This window comes from Scylla paramamosain, chromosome 2 (assembly GCF_035594125.1).
Source record: "Scylla paramamosain isolate STU-SP2022 chromosome 2, ASM3559412v1, whole genome shotgun sequence".
Classification (NCBI taxonomy): domain Eukaryota; kingdom Metazoa; phylum Arthropoda; class Malacostraca; order Decapoda; family Portunidae; genus Scylla; species Scylla paramamosain.
In genome coordinates, this window is record NC_087152.1 from 10,107,501 (window position 1) to 10,115,000 (window position 7,500).

Sequence of the window (7,500 nt, forward strand, 5' to 3'; positions counted from 1 at the left end):
GATTACGAAACTTCAGCCGGTCTGTGTGAAGCCATTTGGTTATACATTGAGCTTCGAATGCATAAATATTGATGCCGCCATTCACACTGCGTACTTACCTATCTCAATTGGTTGTAATTACAGGTGTACTCAGGAGTATATTTTTGTGATGGCGTGTATATTGTATTCGTGGTGTATAATTATTTTTCGGATTCCTGGAGTGGCGTATTTTGCAGCCTTGTCTTGTATATACGTATTTTTCCTGTATTTTTTTTTTTTTTATGTGAAGGTTGTATTGTGAATGCGAGTCGAGAGTTGATTACTTAGTTGTTTGTTGGTGTGTGTGTGTGTGTGTGTGTGTGTGTGTGTGTGTGTGTGTGTGTGTGTGTGTGTGTGTGTGTGTGTGTGTGTGTGTGTGTGCCTGCTTCGTTAAATGAGTGGCCACAGTCTGTAATTGTTTTGTGTAGCAATGAAGATTATCAAAAAGGTGCTGGATAAGCGTCCGTGTTGTGTCCGACCACGAATTTCTCTCTCTCTCTCTCTCTCTCTCTCTCTCTCTCTCTCTCTCTCTCTCTCTCTCTCTCTCTCTCTCTCTCTCTCTCTCTCTCTCTCTCTCTCTCTCTCATTTGCATCATTACATAATTTATCAACTTTGCCATCTGGAACATTTATACATTATGAATAAACCACACACACACACACACACACACACACACACACACACACACACACACACACACACACACACACACACACACACACGTAATCCAGCCACGGACGTAACGTAGTAAAATCTACATACACGTGAATGACACAGTACACATGTAGTTCTCCCGTCACCGGCCGTCGCCCGTCTCCTGCATTAAAATATAGCTACAATATCCCCGCCCAGTCCGTGTCCACATCTCCTTTAGGCTCGTAGCTTTGTGAAGGGCGGCCTTGGCGTTTCTCCGCTCGCCCGCCGCCGCCGTCACTTCCTCCTCCGTAAATGAAGTAGCGGTCAAGAGGGAAGTCATAACACCCTCCACATTCTACTGACTCCTCGCCAGTACTCCGCACCCAGGAAGAGAGAGAGAAAAAATAAATATGTTTCTCGAGTAAGCACCGAAGGAACTGGACTCTGCCATCGGAGGTGTTACCGCCTCGCGGGCCGACCCCTCCCCGCCCCGCCCCCCACCCACACCGCCACTCCTCCCATGCCCACACTGCCTAGTATAGCATCATTTAGTCAGGCTGTTTTTATGGGCACATAAGGATAATTTGCTTCTCCATATATAACTGTTTCGAATATAGTTTTGTTTTTTCTTAAAGGTGGGTTTTTGTGACTACGTGTATGGCGACGTGTGGCATCCACAGCAGCCGGCCGGCGAAGGGTTTGGAGCCCAGTTGAAGCGAGCTGAAGTCAGTGTCGATGCGGACACCGGAGGGTGCGGCAGCGCGGCTCCGCCCTTGCCTTTCACACGATACACACACAAGGCCCTTGCTCGCGCGTCGCTTAAGTCCACAAAAATCGTATATTCGTAGAAAAAGGTGATTCCAGCCTCGTATCGCAGCGTTTATCAAACGAAATTATAACAGTGGTAAAAAATCTGCATTATCCGTGCAAAGCGGCTCGTAACAAACTTTGTCGCGTTTTTTGAACTTAGTCTCCACGCGGAGGGCTCGGGCTGAACTTTGCCGAAAGCCAGGAGAAACCGACCACTGTGTTGGATTCCTCTGGCCACTTGCTGCCAGCACGCCCTGCGGCACTGTTCCTCGCGATCCTGGACACGAGAGTGCCGCCAGCATCAAGGACCTGCATGCCAAGTCCACTTTGGGACTTAGTTCTCCAGCTGGTGCGAGTGCCGGCAGATGTGTTTCTCGAGTGCACGAGTGAGGGGAATACCGACGCGCCAGGATTACCTTGGAACTTTTTAGTGCCGTGAATTTAAGTTTGTTTTTCAAAAGGAATTAGTTCGTTGTCCCAAAACTTATCACCTGTGATCTTGAATCACCAGTCAGTGCAGTTGCTGCACCACTTGGTGAAGCACAGCGAGCTGAGGAGCGGCAGTGCGTGGCGGCGGAACGGTGGTGTCCACATACTCTGTGGACTTGTGCCGTAGTCGGTGCCCCGCTCGGCAGACTAAGTCCACAAAGTGGTCGCAGCCGCACCTCGCTTCCACTTCAGGCCACACCCGTCTCCCGTGGTGATGTCTCTCATGGCCGTATGGCCTCCTCGGCCAAAACCAGCTACACCAGGCCGGGAAGTGTGGCCAGCTGCCGGGAACCAGCTGTGGGGACTCTGCCTTAGCCAGCATGTGTCGTGCCCCCGGCCTTGCCCCCACCAGTCGCGATGGCTCCCTTCCAAGTGCCCTGCATGCAGGAGAAATAAACTCAAGCTGAAGGGAATCACCTGATGAAGATGAGAAGTAACAGGTTTAAGGAAGTTCTTTGGCCTCTGAGTCCCAAAATGTGAAGACATGAGCGAACAGCTGTGGCCGCTTGGGCGCCACATGGCCTGCGCCAGCCGCCCGCTGCCTTGGAGAAAGTTTGAAATGAACGAAATCACAACTATTTCAAGATTTCTGAATCAGAAGACCGTACATTTGGAGCCAGATAGCTGTTGACTTGCCCTGGTGAACCTGTCCCAATGTCAACCGGCCCCAGGCACACAGAAGAGATAAGAACCAATACTACTAGACGGGAAATCGAGATTGCCAACTGAACTTTAATGAACAGTAAAATCGACCTTCCAGTAGTAGGCGTGATGCAAGACAGAGAAAGCAAGTCCAGCTAGATGAAGTTGGTCGCGTGACGCTGGCCTGCCCAGGCTTGGCAGGGGCCGGCGCTTCCCTTGCTGCCTGCCGACACTGTCTGCCTTCACTGGACCTTGCTACAGCAGGGACAGTGCACGGGACAGGATGCAAGCTGCTGGGGCACGTGTGTCACCTTCGACGAGCAAGTTGGACCTCAGCCAAGTGCCTCAGAATTATAACAGGTAAGAGTCACATGTGCATGGTGCAAGGGATTCCTCCCGCCGTGTTCCTGACACTGGTGACGAGTCGTGTTGGCTGCTGCCTCGCCCAAGACCAGACCATGTGCTTTATTCGTATTACATTCATTAATGTCTGTACTTGAGCTTGCCTTCTAACACCTGTCGGGTGTCTCTCCACACGTCGTGATTGACTTTAAAAGAAACGAATCCCTGCTCGTGGACTTTATCAGAATTCAGCTCCGAGTGAACCAAGTCCTGCCAGGTAGTGACCCAGCCCTCATGTGGCCGCAGACGGCAGAGTCTTGCAGCGACCTGCTCGGGCGAAAGGCTGACTGAACTATGAACTTGAGAGCGGCGGCGATCGGGAGGGAGGGAGGGAGAGACGGAGGCGGGGCAGAGAGCGAGAAAGAGAGGGAGAGGAGGGAAAAGAGAGGAAAGCTAGGGACAGAAAAATAAAAGTTTGGTTAGTCTTGGTGATGTGGTAACAGTGTGCAGTCTGCAGTGAAGGTTGCTTGGTGCTGTGGTAGGCAGAGTTTTCATTTTTCCTCCCAGTGGCTTGGGGCGGGTGCCTTGGGCGCCGGTGGACAGCTGGACGGCGGCCTTTGTTTCCCCGGGGGCGGCCACAGACACACGTGATGCAAGTCTGTAATAAAGAGCAGGAGCCTGGCGGTCGGCGGGGTAGCGATTTCACTGGGAACGGTCACTGCATTGATCTCCACGGGGACAGGTAACCAGGTTTTGCGAGGGCCGGGGTGGTGGTGGTGGTGGCGGCGGTGGTGGTGGTGTTCTGTACATTCCCATGCCGGTACTGGTGGCAGTATTCCCTTGTGTACTGGTGCTGTAAGTTGTGGTGGTGGTGATCGTGAAGACCTGAGCGCCGGCGGTCGTGTGCGGAGTGCCGATAGTGGTGTGAGTGCCAGTAACGTTAAAGTTTCAGGAAAAGTCAGCCCATCTTGGTAACTTTTATGGAAGCCAAATTAAGTAGACGACCAGACGAGGGAAGAGAAAGGAAGAAAAGGAGGAGGAGAGGGAAGATGACGATTATAGTGATGATGATGAGGGGGAGGAGGATGAGAAAGAAAGAAAGATGTATAGATAATAATGAAGGAAGAGAAGTTAAAATGTTAAGCAGGAGTAAGAGGAGAGAGAAGTAAGAGGAAGAAGCAATACGGGTTGTAAGAGTTGAGTGAAAGAGGAGAGATGGAGGAAGAAAAAGAGAAGACGTGAGAGCATATCAGAGTCCAATAAATGAGAGAGAGAGAGAGAGAGAGAGAGAGAGAGAGAGAGAGAGAGAGAGAGAGAGAGTTTCTTGTATTCTCGCGGTTCAGCAAGAAGGAAGGAGGGAAGGAGAGCCTGTGATGTACTCAATTTATCGGTTTCCTCGTATTCGACAGCTCGAGGGTATGGACGTTATAGCAGAGTGCTCTCTCTCTCTCTCTCTCTCTCTCTCTCTCTCTCTCTCTCTCTCTCTCTCTCTCTCTCTCTCTCTCTCTCTCTCTCTCATCCGTCATTCCCCTTGAAGGCTTGAAGGAAGAGACTGCCAAACTATAATTACTTTCATCTTGTCTATCTACCTGTCTGCCTTCTTGTGTGTGTGTGTGTGTGTGTGTGTGTGTGTGTGTGTGTGTGTGTGTGTGTGTGTGTGTGTGTGTGTGTGTTAGGGTTCCTTGCCCTTCGTAGCTCGTTCCCCTCTCTCGCCCCTCGTTGAAGCGCTCTCTCTCTCTCTCTCTCTCTCTCTCTCTCTCTCTCTCTCTCTCTCTCTCTCTCTCTCTCTCTCTCTCTCTCTCTCTCTCTCTCTCTCTCGTTTTCTTCCATACATACGTTTTCTATTTTGAACCATGAGGATCCTCTCTTTCATTTACTTCCTTTTTCTCTCTCGTATACTGTTTTTATTTTTTTCACCATTCCTTCTCCCTTTCTCTTATTAACTCCGTTGCGAAATTGATTACTTGACCTTTTCTTTCTTGTCTTCTTCATTTCGTACTGTCACCTTCCTTCCTTTCCTCCTCCTCCCTTTCCTCCCACCCACCCAGTCATCCATCTATCCATACAGCCATCCATCCCTAACCCTGCCTTCCTCCGTCAGTTATCATCATTCCCTCCTTCCCTCTCTGTGTCTCTCTCTCTTAACCCTCCCTCCCTTCATCCGTCCTTCCTTCCCTCTTAAAGGATGAGATGGAGGGACGTGTGGCTGTCGCTCTGTACTCTTGAGTGTGTGTGTGTGTGTGTGTGTGTGTGTGTGTGTGTGTGTGTGTGTGTGTGTGTGTGTGTGTGTGTGTGTGTCCGTCCTTTTCCACCAGTAGACAGTTGGACAGACAGCTAGACAGACAGTCGGAGAAATAGACAGACTTTCACGAACTACACCCAACAACTGATAATTTCACTGGGTCGCAAAAACAGTCTCGACACGAAGCTACCGACTCATTACCAAGCCGTGGCCGCCAAACCGTCAATTTGCGGCACACGGAGGTTCGTGGCTGTGGCGGCGGCGGAGGAAGAGGCGGCGGCTGGAGGAGGTGGTGGTGGTGGTGGTGGTGGTGGTGGGAGGGGGAGAAGGAGGAGGGAGTCAGTCAGTCGGTCGGTCAGGTCTTCAGAGTCGAGTCGGGTTCTTGAAGTCGTTGAGGTCGGGTCGGCTGCGGCTACACTTGATTGTTCCTCCTCCTCCTCCTCCTCCTCGTCCTCCTCCTCCTCCTCCTCCTCCTCCTCCTCCTCCTCCTCCTCCTCCTCCTCCTCCTCTGCAGTCGCTAGTCAAATCAGGTGAGCAGTGAGCGATTCGTGTCCCTTTTTTCTTTTTTCTTCCTTTTCTTTCTTTTTTAATCAGTGCAAATTTCTAAATTATATGGTGATCTGTTTCGATGCGGCCTCCGTGGTGTGACCTGCTCGTGATGCGACCTTACGTAGAGCTTGATATGATGTGACATGCTTCTTAGGCCGGCTTTTGTTTGTGGCTTGGTGATAAAGTAGCTTGCGTGTGTCACCAATGTGGCTTTACGTGTGACTAGTGTGGCTTGTTATGTCATATGTGCGACCTGCAGTGTGGCTTATGTGCAAGTTGTGTGGTGTGGCTTCTTCATTGTGCCATGTTCGTTGTGGTATAGCTTTTACTGTGATGTGACCCGGTGGTGTGGCCCTCATTGTGTGTTCATGTGTGTTTATGACCTGCTCGTGATGGCGCCCATATGGTACTGAAAATATCTAGAGTGGTGATGTTTGTTTCTCTCCCTCACGTTTGTTTTTAGTTTGAGTTGAAGTTTGAGGAGTTCTTAGATGGCGGTGAGAAATGCCAGGCCTACAATGTGCACAGTGCCACACACACACACACACACACACACACACACACACACACACACACACACACACACACACACACACACACACACACACACACTGGTGAATAAAACAGACAATAGAACAAATTACCTTCACCGTGATCTTTAACGACAAAATGAGAGGAAAAGAAAAAAAAAAGAAAGGAAGAAAAACAGTAATTTAGTATGGTTAGAATATTTATCCCTTCCCCTCATCCCTCCATTTTCCCTCTATCCATTCTCCCTCACCGTTCCTTTTTCCCTTTCCCCTCAAGTACCACACAAGATAACATTACCCTTCGCATAACCTCTCTCTCTCTCTCTCTCTCTCTCTCTCTCTCTCTCTCTCTCTCTCTCTCTCTCTCTCTCTCTCTCTCTCTCTCTCTCTCTCTCTGGATTACACTCAGGAACCGCAACACAAGACATAACCAAGTATAAAACAAGTCAATCCTTGCTCGTGCGTGTTGCCTTGCCTCGCCTCCCTCAGGTTCAGGGTGAGGCCGGGCAAGGAGGGGCCCTTCGTGTCGCGGGGCCTCGAGGGGCGGGAAGGAAGGCTCGCTCCGCCCCGCCACGTACCCGTCTGCGCTGGACCCTGACCACTGGCGGCTGTGCGTGTGTGTGTGTGTGTGTGTGTGTGTGTGTGTGTGTGTGTGTGTGTGTGTGTGCTGAAGTGAAAATCCTGTGCGCCTTCGGGAATCGTGTTCTAGAAGTGATGGGATGCTGGGCTGGGCTCTGTGTGTGTGTGTGTGTGTGTGTGTGTGTGTGTGTGTGTGTGTGTGTTTGTGTTTGTGTTTCTCTTCGTCGTCGTCTTCCTCGTCCATTCTCGTCCTCCTCCTCCTCCTCCTCCTCCTCCTCCTCCTCCTCCTCCTCCTCCTCCTCCTCCTCCTCCTCCTCCCTTCCTCCACCTGCTCAGGGTTCGGCTCCTCTGTCGTGGCTGCCAAAATTGTACATTTATGTCACTTCCTCTGCCGGTGCGAGGTTTCACGAGGCTCATTTTCAACACAATGGGCACTTTTTTCCCTTTTTCTTTCTCTTTTTTTCTTTGTAGCAGCTGATGACGTGGTAGTTTCGGTGCGTCTGAGAGAGAGAGAGAGAGAGAGAGAGAGAGAGAGAGAGAGAGAGAGAGAGAGAGAGAGAGAGAGAGAGATTTACTCTAAAATAAAATAGAAAATAAAAAATAGGTACAAAGAAGGAAAAAAATGCTTATCTAAAACGAAGACATTAACTTACCCACGTACA

At 50.4% G+C, this 7,500-nt stretch overlaps 1 protein-coding gene across 1 annotated transcript in view; it reads left to right on the forward strand.

The window, feature by feature from the left end:
• Positions 1–1,366: 1,366 nt before the first annotated feature.
• The window catches only part of LOC135109702 (uncharacterized), a 97,278-nt gene continuing 91,144 nt past the window's right edge, over positions 1,367–7,500 (forward strand). The window contains exon 1 of the mRNA XM_064021281.1: positions 1,367–2,956. The gene's annotated coding sequence lies outside the window, so the exon portion shown is untranslated. The remainder of the gene's footprint in view (positions 2,957–7,500) is intronic.